This window comes from Conger conger, chromosome 5, assembly GCF_963514075.1.
Source record: "Conger conger chromosome 5, fConCon1.1, whole genome shotgun sequence".
NCBI lineage: Eukaryota > Metazoa > Chordata > Actinopteri > Anguilliformes > Congridae > Conger > Conger conger.
The window spans coordinates 58,757,665-58,775,756 of NC_083764.1; the positions used below are offsets into that span (position 1 = coordinate 58,757,665).

Sequence of the window (18,092 nt, forward strand, 5' to 3'; positions counted from 1 at the left end):
GACACAGATTTTGTAGCACAGCTGTCCACACTTGTCAGCACTAACGTTACACAGTTTCATAGATTTTCCGATTTTTTATTCAGCGCGCTCAACATTTGCACGTAATTATCTCCGGACCGCTTTGTGGCCTGTGGCTCCGACAAGCCAACACAGTACATCACAAAATGACTGGTCTAAATGCGGGATTGCTTAACCTGGACTGAATTATTATCCTAAAAAGAGCACAGGATTTAATGACTGTTGGGACCGAGCCATGTGTATCCTACTGCTGGGGTCACATCACATTTGGTTTGCAAAGTGGAACATGATTGGCTGCTGGAGAAGGTCTTCGACTGTCAAGTTTTCTGGACATTGAATATGCATATGCCGGCAGTGGACTCAACTTACCTCTTTAATTTATTTAAAAAATTCTGTATCACGCAATGAAACTTCAGTATCTCAGGTGGCCTAGTTTTAATGGAATCTGCATCCTGGTTAAAGTGGGCTAAACAAATACTGCTCCAGGTCATGCCGTTTAAAGTGTATTTTCTTTTTAAAATAATTAGCGTTTGACAATTTTGTTGGAGAACAGGGATCTGTCACTGTCTCCTGCCACCGGCCAGAAGAAAAATGTTGTTACTAGCTGGACTTTTAGGCCTCGTTTTGTGTAAATATTCATCCATCCATCCATTATCTTAACCCACTTATCCTGAACAGGGTCGCAGGGGGGCTGGAGCCTATCCCAGCATACATTGGGCGAAAGGCAGGAATACACCCTGGACAGGTCGCCAGTCCATCGCAGGGCACACACACCATTCACTCACACACTCATACCCACGGGCAATTTAGACTCTCCAATCAGCCTAACCTGCATGTCTTTGGACTGTGGGAGGAAACCAGAGTACCCGGAGGAAACCCACGTGAACACGGGGAGAACATGCAAACTCCACACAGAGAGGCCCCGGCCGACCGGGATTCGAACCCAGGACCTGCTGTGGGGCGGCAGTGCTACCCACCGCACCATCCGCGCCGCCCTTGTGTAAATATTTAGTGTGTAAATGTATATCTCAGGCCATGAATGCAGCCTGCAGTGCTTAATTGTCTGTTCCGTCTGGTCTGTAGTATGCTGTTGCCATGACAATGGTCTACTAGCTGATCAGCAGGCTCACCTTCACAGCAGGAAACTAAGGCTTGTGTCCAAATGTTTATACGACATTGCTGAGATGACATTGCTATTTATTTTCTATTATTTCAGAGTCCATATTAGTTGGCAGTTTGCATGCTACTGCCGGTATAATAGCTGCTAAGTAGGTGTCAGTAAAAATCAATTTAGCCCCTCAGTATAAATCAATCTACTGACCCCTAGGGGCAGGCAACCCTTGGCCTTGCAAAACGTTCCTGGGAGAGGATGGGGGGGGCTGACTGGAGAGGAGGGGGGGCTCCCGTATTGATTTGCGAGGCGTCCGTTTTCAGGCACCGCGCTTCTGAGGAGGTGCGGAGAACGGAGACGCGCCGGTGTGAACACTAGCAGGAGGAGGACCCGTGGGTTCGGCACGGGACACCTGCGCCCTTCACCCCCCCCCGCCCCCCCCCCCTCTGAGGAACGCGGGCCCCCGGGGAATGTCAACAGCAGGTCGCGTTTCAACGCGACGCCTTATTCGCGAAACGCGATCGTGACTCGCTGATCAGCCCTCGCCCCCACACGCCATTTCAGAGTTCCCCCCGTAACGGCGTCACTAAACCCCGACTGTTCACAATGGCAGAATTGTGAAAAAAATGACCACTTTAGCCCGATCTTCAGGGATTCGGGGGTACCCGTTGTAGCACTCGTTCCTTCATTTGTTTTTCACCCCGTGAAATTGCAGAACTTAAGAGTTTCTCTTCGCAGTGAATCGTAAATCCCTATTGAGTAACTTGAGCTGATTGCTTTTGAAATGGAAAGCTCTGATATTCAGTTGAAATGGATGTTTTTGTTACAGGAGCAATCTAACACTCCAGATACCAAGCCACTTTACAGCTGTGCTTTGTTTTGTTTAAGGGTTGGGGGAGCTGGACCTGAATGAAAATGTTTGGGCAATTGGAAGGCTTAACACGTCAATCTGAAGTTCTTCTTTGAGTTCCCTTCTTTAAAAGCGGTGGCTGCATACATTAGATAAACCGGGCTGGCACGCCATCACGCAGAAGTGCGAGGAAAGCAAGGTGAAGGCTCTGGATATTATGCAGGGTTGGGATCGTGCAAAACACCATGTATTATTTGCAGAAGCGTGGTGAAACAAGGACAATTGTGTGGGCTATGTGGTGAATTTCAGTGAAGGTCTTTCCTGAACAAGCTCATTTTCTGATCTCCCAACACATATAGCCTAATAATATTCTCTGCGAGATGCACTGGGCTTCTGAAACTCTGTTCCGTTGTCAAATACATCATGTTGTTCACAGCAAGAAAAGCCATCTAAACCACTCTTGCTAAAGGGTGGCTTGAGGAAAGCTCTCTGGGTTAGAATGATGATAAAGTTTGTCTTTGGCTTTCAGCCCGCCGAATTTCGAGTCGATACACGGGAATATCTATATAGGTGATATGTGTAACCGTACAAGTGTAAGGACATTTCCATGCTGGCCTCAGCAAAAACATGTTATGTGTAAGCACATGCAAAGCAGGATGGTTTACTCATGCTACCACCCTTGTGAGGTCAACACTTTGCATAATTTCCCGAACGACTTTGTGACTCTTAAAGAGACATGTTCAGTCTTGGAAGGGATAATCGGAAACCTGCGATAGTTTACAGTGAAACGGTCCGGTTTGTCAGCCTATTGCGCAAGAACACAGGATATTACACAGATGGTGGCAAGTAATTCTCAGTGTCTGCTGCTCCGTAGGTGAGCTAACCTGAAAAAAAGAGTCTTAGTAAGCATTTTAGTCTTATATTTAGACTTAAAATCATATTTCAATTACTTTTTTGCTAGAAAGAAAAAGATTGGCTATGAACTGTGACAGTTTTACTAATTTTAAGATTAGCCAATGGGGCAAGAACTTTTCACTTGTCAAGCAAAAAAAGGTAACTTGAAACGAGTTGATATCTGAAGTCTCATTACAAGACTAAAACTCTTGTCAAGACAGGTGTTTTTTTGCAGTGTATCACTTCAAACGCTGTTCTGTTGTGGGCAAGGCCAACTAGTCACGAGTTCTAGAGTTACCTGCACCGTTTCCAAATGTCCTGAAGACTGTCTGAGTCTGCGTTAGATGTGAGACGTGGTGGGTATGCGGTTGCGTGTCTGGCAGAACCCAGGTGTCCTTATCTACCGTTGCCGTGTATCACTCCCGTTGCACAAGAAGGCTGAACCTGCAGGCTAACACATACCCACTGGTGTGTCACAAACGCGTGACCGCCGGAATAAGAGCGGGCATTGTGTGCCCGCGAGGTGGCTCTTATCGCCACCGCAGAGTCGTACGGGAATGTGCCTTGTCTCGCCAGATCTTTCTAGAACTTTCCACACTTCGTGAGGTATTCTCTTTTCGGTCCCCCCCCCCCCCCCCCTTTGATGCTTTCGCTTAGAAACAACGGCCGATGCCGCCTCCGATTTCAGTACCGGCGCAGAGACGGCGGGCAGATCTGACGCGAGATATGACGTAAAACGCGGCGGCGTTGTTCAGGAGGAAGCGCGCGGGGGAACTCCTGTGTATTAAGGGCGTAACTTTCCCCGGGAGTCTGTCTGTGCCGTTCAGCCTGCCTCAGTCCAGCAGGCCGGAAACTCTCCAGGGGCCCGCTGCCTCGTCCCATTCTCCAATCCCCGAATCTGGTCCTAACGAGGAGAACACAACCCTGCCAGTGTGCTCAGCTTAACGTCTCTGTTCCCCAAGCCGAGTTTACTGAGCATGCCCAGAATACACAATGCAAAAATAACCGTTAACAAGTCTTTTAGTGTTGTAATGAGACTTAATCCCTTATTTTAAGGAGAACATGTTAACTTGTTTTAAGGTACTGTTTACTTACGTACTTAAGTTTAATTTTCTCACCCAATTGGCAAATCAAGTAAAGAGTGAAAACTGTTGAACCTCATTGACAATAGTTTTGTTTTATTTAGCAAAAAAGTTATAGAATTACTAAACTTCAATTTTAAGTTTATACTTGAATTTCTTTGTTTTTTTGGGGGTTTTTTTTAACAGGAGCGAGAAATGTCAACATAACATCAACTTTCAGTCATGTGAACTGAGTCAAGTGTGTGTGTGAGAATATATATGTGAAATATGTAGGCGAGCACTATTTCCCTCGATAATCTGGTCTGGTTGTCATTTTCGTTTATGCAGCAGATCATGTTGTCACTGAAGTGGAATTACTGAAGCACCTAAGGCCCAAGCAGTCGCTGGGATCAAATAAAAGTCACTGTCAGCTGCTGGAGTTGCGTGGAATTCTGGGAAGACTCACGATCGGACTTCCTTTCCCAGCGCACGGGCCAAATTTCCCCCCGCAGAGGGGCGAGTGAGAACAGACTGCTGCACCGACACAAACGGGGTCCCTGGACTCCCTCCGCTCCAGACCTTAAAGCCCCGATGGAACATTCCTGAACATCTGCATAAGACCATTAGCCTCTTTTTCACTCAAAAGGTTTTGACCGGAGGAAGCTAGAACCAGCGAACGCTTCGACTGGCTGCGCGAAGGAATGTTAATGTTAATATTATTTTTTACGATGTTACTGACGACCGGCGTATGTAGAACAATCGGCCAAAATTGCACCGCGCCTTAACTCTTGGTAGTTGCCGGCTGTTGTTTGAGATTAGGCTGAAGGATCTGGTTTGTCTTACTGTGGCTTTGCGTGTTGATACGTAGGCTAGCAGTGGGCTGGATTTAGGTGAATGAGAGGTGTGGTGCTTGCTCGCCCTCGCAGTCGTTATAACGTGCTGTACACGCCTTCAGTAGCATTCAAATGCCTCATCGCAAATTGGCCCTTTCATGTCAATACCCAAGAGAAGTTCTGCTGCTTCACTGGAATAATTGTAATATATGGACTGAAAAAAGCTGAACGTTCATAACTTTCGAGTCAGTTTTTGATGAAGAAAAGTTTGGATACAGAAGGTCCCAAGTGCACCCTTCAGTCCAGGCGCTGATTTGAGTCTGCGGCCGTCACTGTTGCCCAAAGTGGCCTCTGTCGGTGGAGAGGCCGGTGAAGGAGGCTGAATGCGTAATCCGAAAGCTGCTAATCAATTATAAGATCAAAGATTCCTCTCAGGCCCGAGGAGGCGGGAGAACACAGCAACCTGAGGCTTTCAGGCTGGATGTGTCTGCTTTAATATCTCGGAGCACCTTCATGTCTTAAGTCAGTCCACGGCTAATGTTATGAAGCTGCCAGTGGTCTGTTTGTGTTTCCAGTGTGGAGCGGGGAGATTTGTGTGCGCTTCTGCACGCAGGAACGACATCGGGACACACGCCGCAAGAGGAGGTTTCTGTTGATGATCATTTATCTGTGTGATCACTCTAGGACTCGGAACTGTACTCTCCTCTAGGTCTTTCAGTGCACTTGTCCCTGGTTCTGATTCGCACTTTATTGTACGTCGCTCTGGATAAGAGCGTCTGCTAAATGACTGTAATGTAATGTAATGTAATGTAATGTAGCATTGATTTGGCTTCAGGACAATATAACTCTTGCATAGTCAACTCGTGCATAGTCAAAAAAAAGTATAGCACATACACATTTAAAATAATTTCAGTCAAATCATGCATGACATGACATTATTTCTAACATAAATTTGTTGGAAATGCCTTGTAGTGTGTAGCACTGTACACAGCACATTCATAATTTGATAATGACTCAAGAACAATGCCATATCTCAAATAGTTCAGCTGTAATTGCGCAGTATAGTGTACTAAATCAAACTGTTCCGTTATATACTTGTGGGAAGTATGAGCCTGCTTTTCCATATTAAAAAAAAGATACAGATTTTGTTTGTTTTGTGCTTTTGCTTTGAACTAACGTAATGTTTTGATTTTAATTTCATCATGTGGAACACTGCCTTTTTTTTTAGTGTTGGCAGTTTCACATACCCATCAGTTTACATTCAGATAATAAATAATAAATGAGCAAACTGGCTTTGTTTATTATTAAATGTGTGTGGAAAAAAAAGGAAGGGCTCCCTCGTGCCTCTCAGTGTGGCGTAAGAATACCTGCACGGTCGCACGCAGGTGAACCACGAGCGAGCCCTCCCATTGGCCAGGCCTGCGGCAGTTCCCCCGCCTCCCCCCCTCCCCGCTGCACTGTGAAAGACAACACCTGTGACATCACACGCAAGACAGTGGCTCCACCCAGCCCTGCCGAGCTCTGTGAGAGAACTGGCCCTGCTCTCGAGAGGCTCTCTCAAACCAGCCCAGCCCCCAGCAGCCTACAAGTGGGGCTCAATGTGTGGGAACAGGAGCAGCCAACTTTAACTGTGCGCTACCCGTGGAATAACAGCGCAGGGCAAAAGGGCGATCTCCCTCCTCCTCTCTATCCACCTGAGCCACTTCCGCTCCGACTCGCTCACGGACACACGGACAAACAAGCCCGGAGGATTTTAATATTGTCAACTCGCTGCTGGAAGTATCTGCTCGGCTTTGTTACGGGAAGGGTTGAGGACAAGTGTTTCTCTTAGGATTTCTCCCGCTGTCTGTTTTCTTATTGGAATTTTACCGATATAGGTAAGTTTGGCGCTTGACATTTTGGGATTTTTTTTGCAAGATTCATTTGTTTGTGTGTGCAGTACTGCTGCTGAACTAGACTGGGATGCAGTTAAGAGAGGACATTTAGTGCTGTTTTATTTTAAAGTTGCTCTTCCAAACCTTTCTTTATTTCGATGTCTAATGAGCGGCTTGGTTTATGTTGTGGCTGGGATCACAGAAAGTTTAAACGGCGAAATGATTGCTTGAATCTTTTTTAAAGCGCATTTTACACAGTCTTTGAGCAGTTTTTATTTATTTTTTACAACTTTTTTTTTTTTTAAATGAACAATATTACTGTTTTCATGCACTAACGTGGAATTCTCCTCTCTAAGTCCCTTTATGCCGTCTTATTTAGAGAAAACAATGGAGAAGCCTCCTCTGGCTGCCTCTCTATTGCCCGGCTCTTTGGCAAATTGCCCCATCTGGTGAGGGCTCTCTCAGTTTTTGGCACTTTGAATAAAAGCCCACAGCTTCCCTCATTGGCCCCTAGCTACCGCTACCAAGGTGAGGCACCCCGCGGTGCGACAGAGTGTGAACTCCGGGGCCAAACGACCCCTGTTTTTCCAGTTGTCCGTCTCCCATTGTAATCACTGGCAATTTCGGGGCGGAGCGCAGTGGCAAAGTCCCCCTGCGTCTGTGTTCTCAGTGCACATAAACTGCCGTAGAAGCCCGACTGTTAGTTTCAAAGGGGGGAAACAGGAACAACAAAGCTGCTTTCTGTGGTAATGTAATTGTTAGGTAGAGCAGCAAGCTGCAATTATGCCTCTTGGGGTTTTTTTTTTTTTGTCTGAGGAAAATTTAAAAGGAATATGTTTTTTATTTATTTCCTGCCAAATAAAGGAGTTTTGTGTGGAACGGGAACATAACACATTCGATGCTGTTATTCAGGGCTGCCAATCTAATGGCCTTGTGCCAGGGTTGTGTGGCATATGCTGTTAGCTTTGTGCAGGCGTTGGAAACAGGTTCCTTTCTGGAGTGTGGGCTGATTATTTAACATTCATTCCACCCTCACCCGGCACATAGTGTGTCACCAGGGTAAATACGGCAGTTGTTGAGCAATAAGCTTGCTCAACTCTTTCAGGCACTCTCACAAAAAAAGTTTTTTTTTGTTTTTTTTTTTACAATATCCATCAAACACTCCTTTGGGTGGCAAGTTCCATTGAATAGGCTATAAGGTAACGTGCCTGTCTCACTTTGTTTAACACGGAGGAGCGAGGGCTTCCCCCGGGAGTATTTCCTGGAGCTAAGAGCTTATGTCATTCCAACTCCCGCTGGACCTCAATCCTTACTCTCTCCTCGGCAGTAATTTATTTCTAAGGTAATGATTTGCGGGCGCTTGACTTTTGGGCGACGTGTATACATGCGGGCGGGCCGCTAAGCCGCGGACGCGGCGTCTGAACAGCGGACGGAACGCGTAACACACGGGACGCGGAAAGCCCTGCCTCCGTAAGAGATCGCTCTTCCTCCCTCCCGGGCTGTGGAAACAGGAGCCACGGGGGTCACCACCTTATCTCCAGGCCCTGACCTCTGCATTGTGTCCCTCTCACCCCCCTCCTCCCCCCACCGCTGACCCCCTGCATTCCTTATTTACGACTCCAGGTTTTGAGCTTTTTATTACCCCCCACCCCCCCCTGCCTTTGTCACGTCTCCTGGATACCACCCAGTCCACGCTGGCGCCATGCAGGGGAACCGGTCGGGCCGGCGGGGGTTAATGGCCCTCTGAGATCCCCCCCCCGTTAATGTGGCTAATCCCATTCCTGTGTGGCTGGCAAGCGCGCTCCGTGCAGTTACCGTTCTTCTTCTTCTTCTTCTTCTTCCTCGGCTCTCGTTATTAATGATGGCGATTGAAGGAAAGGTAGGCGCCCCAGAGGGTCGGAGGGGGTTTCTGTAATTACACAGGCAAATGCACACACACACACACACACACACACACACACACGGGCCGCCGCGCTCACACACACACACGCATAAACCCGCGAGGTTTCAACCGTAACATCCCACCCCCTTTCTCTCTTTTTTTTTTTTTTCCCATTATTTTTTATTTTTTTTTAATGCAGCTGCCGGCTTTCCTCCAGTCCTCCAGGAATTCTGGGGCCTTTTTGAATCCGTATTTTTATTTAGTCCCATTCCTCTTCCCTTTGAAGGGAAAATTCAAAGCCCCCCCCCTCCCCCCTGCTCCCCACCCCCCTTTTTCTGCAAGCCTCAGAAAAGGAGTGGAAATAGATGGGAGTTTATCAAGAGTGGCATTTGATTTTTCATCTCCATTGATGGCACATGGTGGAGTCATTTAATCCTTCTTATCCCTTGTGGGATGAGTAATGGAGTGCCGGCTTTGGTAGCCTGACTGGGAGAAATATTAGCGTAGGTTAAAGGTGGGCATATTGCAGTCAGGTGGCTGTAATAGCAAAACAAAATGAACGAAATCAGGTTTTTTTTTTCTCGTGGTTATTATTTCCACTTCAGTTCCTGTTTAATATTTCTTGCTGTAATATTTATGATTCCGCCTTAATTATTTATATGCAACTGCCGTTATTCCGGCGCTAGCTAAAATGAACGCTCGTTACTTCACCTCCGTTAATTAGGGAAAACAGGCGATGGGCGAATAGCAGAAGCCGATCCGTTGCATCTGTGTACGTGATTTCAGCCCCACAGGGAAATCAATAATGGATGCAGCTCAATAGGAGAGCTCAATCGATCAGGCAGGGGCTCTGTTTGGTCTGAAACGCGACATCCATTGTCTGTCGCCTGGGTCGATTTGTGCCTAGTGATTGCCTTGGCTTTGTTTTGACACTATAGTTGATTGGGAGGTGGTGGAGATCACTATCAGGTTTTTAATGGCTGATTTATTTTCTGATGAATTATTCCATCCTGAGGCCTCACAGGCGGTGTGACGGACGGCTTTAAAGCCGGGTGGAGGTCCTCAGACCGGGAGTGTTGCAGGCTGTGCAAAAAAATGACTTAAGTCTTAAGACTTAAGATCTTATTTTCTTCTCTCAAGTCGAAAATATTAGCCTGTTTTAACGTTAATGTTTGCTTGACAAGTGAAATTTTCGCATTGCATTGGCAATTTTCAAATGAGATTTGCTTCACAAGTGAAAATTTCTTATTAAATTTTCATATTTCTTATTTCCTGTGGGAAATCTTGAAATTAGTCAAGGCAATATTTTCATCGTATTCAGCAAAAAAGTAAAAGAAATAAGATTTTAAGTCTTAATACTTTTAGTCCTATATTTTGGTTTTTGCAGTGTGCCCAGGTCGGGCCTTAGCTGCTCTTAGCAGCCCAGCGCGTGTGGCTATGAGACGCAGGGCAGCCGTGGCGACACGTTCTGACAGACGCTGTAGAACTGCCGTGTGAAGGAATGCAGTGTTTTGACAGGTGCCATGTCTGGCTATGGGCGGCGTAGGGCCACCCTCGCTGGGTCAAACACTGTCCCTAAAATAGGCCTTTGAGGGAGCTGAATGGGTATGGCTTCATAATCAATGTGCTGTGGGCCAAGGCTGCCTAACCCCCCCCCCCCCCCCCCATTCCTGGAGATCTACCAACCTGCAGCTTTTCACTCCAACCCTAATAAACGACTTCATTCAACAGCTAGAGATCTCTGTTGAGCTGCTTATTATTAGAATCATGTGTGCCAAATTAAGGTTGAGAAATGAAAACTTACAAGGCGGTAGCCAGGAACTGGGTCGGGTGTTCCTGCTGTAGGGTCTACATGTCACACACTGCTTCTGGCTTCCTGTTTTATCAGCGGGATAGTCTGCTCTGAGCCCGGGCTCTGACCCGCGGGTTTGTGTACCGGTGCTGTTTATTGTCTTTGGTGAGTGCTCCTTCGCAGTTTGCTGTCAGAATAGCTGTGAGGTATGGAGTGCCTACCGTCAGAGAAGGTCCATTCTGAAGCTGAATACACATAGGAAACGTCCACTGGATCGCTACATTTCACCACTTCCAGTCAATACTGTCATTTCCCATGTAGCGAAACAGACAAGAGAAATAAACGCAAATCGGATGCGTTTGTTGTTTTTTAGATTTTTTTATTCCACTATCGTAGACTACACATAAAAGAGATGCTAGTGCAAGCGCTACTTCAGGCGAACCAGAATTCTTTTCCCAGGGGCCTGCTTCCTCCTTCTCTTTGGACCCTTACGCACACAGCAGGAAGCATAAACGCAGTGCAATAACAAAAGCTTTAGCGGAGAGACTGTCACGGTTAGCCCTGGCGCTAGTGACCGTACAGTACGTGAAAGGCCCGTCGCTGTGCTGCCTCCAACACAGCGGATGAGGAAACAAGCTGATGGGAACCGAGCAACGTGACCGTTTTCATGCTGAGCTGTGAATTCCCTTCGGTTTACCCATATGTGCTTTGAAGTGCCGGACTTGTTGGGGAAGGGTTCGCAGAGACCGTGTCCTGAGGTTCCTGGGCGCTTCTGTCTGTGCGTGCTGTCCTAGGGGGATGACTGCTACAGCACCACAATCAAATGGGTCTCTGTTTTCCTCTTCTCCGTTAGTCACTCCTGACTGTAGTTGAAATTACGCCGGAAAAGGGACACGGATCAAATATAATCGAACAAATATGAAATACAAGCATATTATTTGCAAAAGTGCCAATTTGCTGTGACTTTCACTCTTACCCTAGATTCAGCTTCCTTTGGTTTCACTCTGCGGCTTCTCGGACGCACTGTCGAATTTTCCAGCGTGTAAGGAGCTTACATTAATTACAGTACTTAAAAGTGTCACTGTTTTACGTGCCATTAGTACTAATCATTAAAATAACCATATTTCACGCCTGCTAATGTACATTCCAGTCACTTCCATTTGCTGTGTACTGTATTTAGTATGTAAATTGAATTTTGTGACGCATTTAGCCGAACGCATTACAGAAGTGGGAACCTGAGTGACAGGGCAAATCCTCTTTGTTAAAGACGAGTCCCCCCCCCCCCCCCCCCCACCACTCACGCAAACTCATTTCACTTCCAAATCATTTTATTACACTTGCTCTAGTTGGAACCAGCTCTGTTGTCACGTATCCACAGTGTGAGTGCATGTTGCTCAAACCACCCGGATTAATCTCCTTCCCGCTTTTAGCTAAATGTTGACTTGGCACCCTTGAGACTGAAAAGAGGAGCTCTTTGCTGCCTCTGCCTATGTGGGTCCTTCAGGTCAGTTTTTTCCTGAGATGGCCAGTGTGGGAAGTTTGAGTCGATTGATCCCCGGCCTCCCTGCCGGGCCCGGTGATGAGCAGAAACCTGGCCTGCTCCGTAATGGACAACAGCTCAGCGGGGATGTAATGCAGTTCTGCTGCCCGCCATCAGACCCAGGCCCTGGAGATTGTCTCTGACTCGACTCACCCCGTGAGGGACGCCTGCATTGTTCCTACGGGTTCGCGACGAATTCGAGGTGGAGGAGGGCTGAGGAGCCAGCCAGGGCCGTGAGAGAGAGCTGGTCTTCCTCAGCAGAGTGTTAGTGCGGATGGTGACGGACATTAATTGTAATTTCCGTGCCGGAACCCTCGTCCTTCTCAAAGTGACCCTCCCGGAACGCCACGCTCTCGTCCGCCCTTTCGGTGCGTTCGGCGAAGATGAATTCCGATCAATGCAATTTCATTTGCGCGCCACCCTCTCTAATGTATAGCCTGACCGCTCCGGGGGTGGCCCCCATTAGCCGGTGTCTCATGAAGGATGCCGGGGCGAAGGCGTTCGCGCTGTTTATTCCCGCCGGAGCGGCAGCCTGCGCGGGAACAATGGCGGCCGCCGGAAGCTGGTTTCCAAACGGATCGCTCCGATGCTGGAATTCCCACACCGTCGCCAGCGCCCGGTCCCCAAACGCTTTTCCTGTGTAGTCGCTGATGTGCTCCTCGTGGTTGCTTTCTCTTCTGTGTGATTTTTCCAGCTTCAAGATTTACCCAGGACAGAGATGTATTCTCTCGCTTTGAGGACCGACCCAAAATCTCCTTTTTCTCGACAAATGCCTGGGCCTTTGCTGCTGTTTGTTGTCTGGCGAACATCGGCTTTAGAGATTTTCTGACCGCAGTTTGTTCTTAATGATTGAAGAACATAGTGGGGATTGTAAGTAAACGATGGTGAAACATAACAAAAGCCTAGGTTGGTAAAAGCCTACTTCTAGCTTTGATGTATAACTGCCAACCCCCTGCCCCTCTCCCCGCCCTCCCCCTGTAGTGTTATATTTTCTTCTTTCACAAGTTTGATCTTTCACCAAATTGCCAGTCAAAATCCCAAGGTTGGGCTCAGTCCATTTGATAATGTGTTTGCTAATCCTTGGCTCCCTGTGTAAATCTTACAGCCGAGAGCCTCGGCCCTCCTGGTAAACAGAGGTGATTTATCGTCCCTGGCTCCTGGAGCTCAGAGAACACCTAAATCTCAGGGTCCTTGGTTGGGAGGCAACGCATTTTGCCACAGGCTCAGGGAGAGGTTGAGGAGTGGCTGTCTGAGGTTCAGGCTCAGCTGAACAGGGGGGGGGGGGCAGGTCCCAGCAGCCCACATCAACCCCCTGCTAACACCTGACATCTCCTGCTGCTCACAGGTGACAGACGAGCTCCGTGTTTCTGCGGGATGTGAATCCCGTGCACTGGCTGATCAGCATCTGGTGGACTTGCGTGAGGCATATTTTAAAGGCCCTGAGTGTAAAGCTTTTGATTAATCACCTGCCATAAGGGCTTGACTTGCGATAATTACCAGCGTTTGATGAAAACTGTGAAATTTCACTTGCTTAAGCACAGGAAGTCTGAAAGTGCTGGGAACTACGAGGTCTTTTGAGGGATTGTTTTTGATGGGCTGTTTTCACCGACCCTAGCTTCAAAGCACGTTAAAATGACAAGAAATGGCATGTGTGTGGCGAACGTGCGTTGAGGAGCCTGGGTATGGGGTGGAGCGGTGGTCAGACCGGTCACGTGGCCCGTGCGTGGGAGGGGGGAGGGGGGGGGGGACTCGGGTTGCGTGTCGGCCCTCCCTCCCGTCTGAAGCGGAACATTGTTCCCGTGCGCTGGACGTAACCGATAGTCTGGGAACCTGTCTGTGCGGCAGGTAAATCCCATCTCCAGCAGCAGGGCAACACTCCATCCTGCAGAGAGGGAGGGGGGAGGGAGTGAGGGAGGGAGAGGAGGAAGCAGACGGTGAAAGGCAGAGAGAGTGTGAATAGGCAGTCTCAGAGAGGGAGGGGAAGGAGAATGAGAGATAGAGAGAGGCAGAGAGAGCGATATTGAGTGAGAGGGAAAGAGAGTGAGAGATAGAGACAGAAGCGGAGAGAGCGATATTGAGAGAGAGAGAGGCAAAGAGAGAGAGGGAGGGAAAGGGAGTGAGAGATAGAGCGATATTGAGACCGAGGCAGAGATAGTTAATGAGCGAGTGTGTGAGCGAGGCAGAGAGAGCCGGATGTGATTCTTATAAAGAGAGATGGGTCTGATTAAGGCCCCTCTCAGGGACACGGCTTCAGCGGTTCCTCACGTTATGAGGCTGCAGTCAGCAGCGCAGCTGAGTCAAACCGCTCCGTTTATCTCCCAGCTCGTGACGCGCCCCTCCGCCCCCCCCCCGCCCCCCCCGCCATCGCAAATATCTGGGAGTCCGGTCCTTGTGACGGACCTTGAAGTCGAAGTCTCGAAGAACCTCCTCCTTCAGCCGGAACGCTCTCCTGAATGCAGTGAAAGGTTTCGACGGCACACGGTTGTGGAGACGCGCTGGAATGCGGCCAATAACGGTCGCTACAGAAAAGGTTCGCCCCTCCCGTAATGGCGCCGAGATTTCGGCCCCCTAAAGGAGGCGGTCGGCGGGGACGGTGCGGTGACTAATGAGGACGCCGGGGGCTTGCGGGTCGCGGCCTGGCCACTCCAGCCGTCATGTGCGGCGGGGGGGCACGTCCCGGCCCCTGTATTGATTGCGTCTGGACCCTTACCCCTGACGCTTCACGCCTGTTCTCGGTGACAGGGCCCCGCGTCAGGGAGCCGGGATTTATGCTGCCTCCGTGACTTCAAACGCAAGCCCGAGTCGCGAGGCACGGAGCGAATTAGCGGCTTCACTGCCCGCCCCCCCCCCCCCCCCCCCCCAGGCCCGGCAAGCCGCTCTCCCGCACGGAGCACCCAGCAGAAATCCGGAACGTTCCCTCGCAAAGCGGCGTGGGAATCTGAGCGCAGATCGCAGTAAAGAGGCCAAAGTCGCGGTAATCCAATCAGGGCCGCTGCTCTGCATGTGACACTCGGACAGACTGGACATGTCAGCGTTCTCCGGCAGTTTCCCGTGCCGGTAATTGAATTGAGAGTGTTAGTATACCCTGGCGTGCTTCCTTCCGCTCGCCCCCATAAAAACGGTTCTGTTCATCCATATTTAAAATCCGGCCGCGGCGGTAGCGTGTGGAGTCGTCGCTGGCTGATTGAGGGATCTACGCAAAAGGCTGTGCAGGCCAGCACGGTGCATGCACCCCAGCGCAGAACGTCTGCCTTTCAGCCCGGAAAGAGGCCCTTGAACCCTGTTCAGAAAAATAGAATGGACTGGGAGCTGCTGGGTGGCTCATCCGGTTTAGCCAACATGCTAAGGTGTATGGATAAGCTCCACCGTTTTCGGATCAAATTCAGACCGTGCCAGTGCCAGCTTTGGCCGGTAGCTTGGCCCCCTGGGTTAGGCCAGGGTTCAGTCGGTCAGGGGTCTGCGTTTCATTGCTCTCCAGCGATCCCTGCTGGTTGATTGGGTACCTGCGGACTGCATGCGGAAGCCACATATGAAAGGTCTTCCTCTGACTCCACTCTGAGCTTAGCTGCAGTCTGCAGTGTGGACAGAAGAATCTGGCAACACCACTTGTTTCAGAGGAGAACAACGGGTGTCTCAGGTTGGGAATTGGACATTTACAGCCCACGGTTGGGTGCTAAATCTATACATACAAAAAAAAAAAACTTCCCTGTCACATCACTCCATATCCCACACTAGCATTTTTTTCTTTATTTTGGGTCTTTTTGCTCCCTGTAGAGTAGCCCTGTTTCAGAACTGTCATTTGTATCCGTCGTTGTGATCATCCAGCACGGTGAGGGAGGGATACGGTGTCTCCCGGCGGTGCTACCGCCTGTCCTTACATCGGCGGAGAGACACGGGAGCGAGGCCGGGCCGCAGCAGGAGCAGGAGCAGGAGCAGGAGGAGGCAGCCGCGGTGCTTTTGATTAAGACCCCCCTCGGCCGTCCCCGGGGGCCCCGTATCTACAGCGTGCCGATGAAAGAGCCAAAGTCTGCGGAGCGGCCTCATTACGGTGCACCGGGGCTCCCAGGCCGCTTTAATGGCCCCCGCCCCTCGCAGCGGCTTCTCCGGTCCACCGTGCGTACGCAAGGGGGGGGGGGGGGGGGGGACACGGTTCCTGACAGGGGCAGAGGGAGGGAGAGAGAGAGAGAGAGAGAGAGAGAGAGAGAGGGAGTGGGAGAGGGAGAGAGACAGAGAGAGAGAGAGAGAAGGCTGGGGAGAGGGAGTGGGAGAGAGACAGAGAGAGAGAGAAGGAGGGGAGAGAGAGAGACAGAGGAGAGAGAGAGAGAGAGCGAGAGAGAGAGACAGGGGAGAGGGAGAGAGAAGGAGGGGGGAAGGAAAGAAAGAGAGGGAGTGGGAGAGAGACAGAGGGGGAGAATGAGAGAAGGAGGGGAGAGAGAGAGAGACGGGGGAGAGGGAGAGAGAAGGAGGGGGGAAAGAAAGAAAGAGAGGGAGTGGGAGAGAGACAGAGGGGGAGAATGAGAGAGAAGGAGGGGAGAGAGAGAGAGACTCCATGCTCGAACAGCCCAGGTGAAGCGTGTCTCCTTCATTGGTTTCACATGGGGCCCTGAGGTGTTAACGTGAGGCCCTGTTAGTCAGAGTTACTGGTGCACTACAGCTTTGATGCTCTGCCTGCTTTCAGCACAGAAAGCAACAATTTGGCAGCTGATATGGTTCACAACCCTCTAGTCTCCGTTGTCAGATTAGTCTCTTTTTTTTGTCAGATGTTTTTTTTCTCTTTTTCACCATGCTTATGTTAGGTGTCGGGCTAACGTTTATCGGCCAGAGGTGACGGTTGTCTGGCAAGGGAGAGCCATGAATATGCCTTTCACTCCGCAGGGCTGGGACCAGGCTGGCCGGCTCTGCTAGTGTTCCTGGGCCTTCTCCATCTTCTCTCTTTGTCTAGCTGAATGAGAACCAACTGTGTTAGCACAGCCTCCTACCCTTAATGGGAATGGCCTACTTACAAATAGGCTGTGGGCAGAGTTGGCAAACTGTATAGCGGCAGTACCCTTCAGTTAAAGAAAACCTTGTTTCTGATAGCAGCGGACAACCAGCCAGTCAAGAGTGGCTACCCCTGTAAGGCTATTCCAGCATTGTGTAAATGGACATCATCATCATCATCATCATTATGACCATTTCAGGTGTAAGACTACAGTTATGTGATTAGAATGTTCATAATTGATCATAATTGAACATTCTAATGCTGATGTAACAATCACTACTTGCAGTTGAAGTTCTAGTTCGAGTTCTAGAACACTTAGAATTGCGAAGACAACATTCCAAAAACTGCTCTTCAAAGGGTTCATTTAGTTATATATATTAAGTGGAAATAATAAAGAAGAAACGGTTCAGGTTTTCAACCTTGCGTCGCAAACTGTCATCTCGAACGGCAAGGAGCGGCATTTAGCTGTGGCAGCAGTCAACACTCGGGTACAAAAACAGTGTACGTCGAAGCAGACTGCAGCTGAGTGTTTGAGCATGTGTGTGAAAGGTTGCCAAGAAAAATGTTTAAAACCCAGCGACTTTTTTTCCGTTTGACGTCACGCGTTACATGCGGTCGCGAGTCATTCCCGCCGAACGCACAGCTGTCACCGCTATTTCTGAATCCCGTCCTCGGGAGTCGTGAGTCTCGCTGTAGTTTTTTCGTCCGTAGGTATTGATGGATGACTAACAGCCGAGTGGAGCCGGGCGGCCCCGTCGTGCGCGGAAAACGGAACGACGAAGCGGGGGGGCGATGCGGAAACCTCCGCTGACTGTAATTGGCTGTGACTTTTTTTTTTTTTTTTTTTTTTAAATGCCAGAGTGAAAAAGTGAAAAGTGTTCATTGGTGCGGAAACCCCGTGGCACGGAGTGGGCGGGACGGTGCCGTCCTGACTGTAACGCAGTGGGGAAAGGGGAACGGTCCGTGGCCCTCAGGCCCTCCAGCTGGGGCCTTGGCTGCTGTGCAGCCTGCGCAGATACGCGCATCCCACAACCGCTGGGGCGCGGTTATGAGTTTCACTGCCCCCGTCTCTCTGCAGTCATCAGCGGTGAGGAAGGAGCCCCCGGTAGAAAGGGTCTAATAGCCTGTCTCTAGGCTACAGCAGCAGGCATCCGTCAGAGTCTCGTTTTCAGCTGATACCAGTGTAAAAACTGCAGACACACACTGTGTGTCTGTGTGAGGCTGGTGGGCCGTATAGGTATGTGTGTACTGTATGA

General features: G+C 49.5%; 1 protein-coding gene across 3 annotated transcripts in view; it reads left to right on the forward strand.

Moving 5' to 3' along the window:
- The window catches only part of LOC133128624 (receptor-type tyrosine-protein phosphatase F), a 235,413-nt gene that overhangs the window by 55,127 nt on the left and 162,194 nt on the right, over positions 1–18,092 (forward strand). For 2 of the 3 annotated variants that reach the window (XM_061242299.1, XM_061242301.1), the window contains exon 1: positions 6,298–6,644. The exons of the other annotated variant lie outside the window; for it this stretch is intronic. The gene's annotated coding sequence lies outside the window, so the exon portion shown is untranslated. Of the gene's footprint in view, positions 1–6,297; positions 6,645–18,092 lie in introns of those variants that run through there. 3 annotated transcript variants of the gene reach the window in all.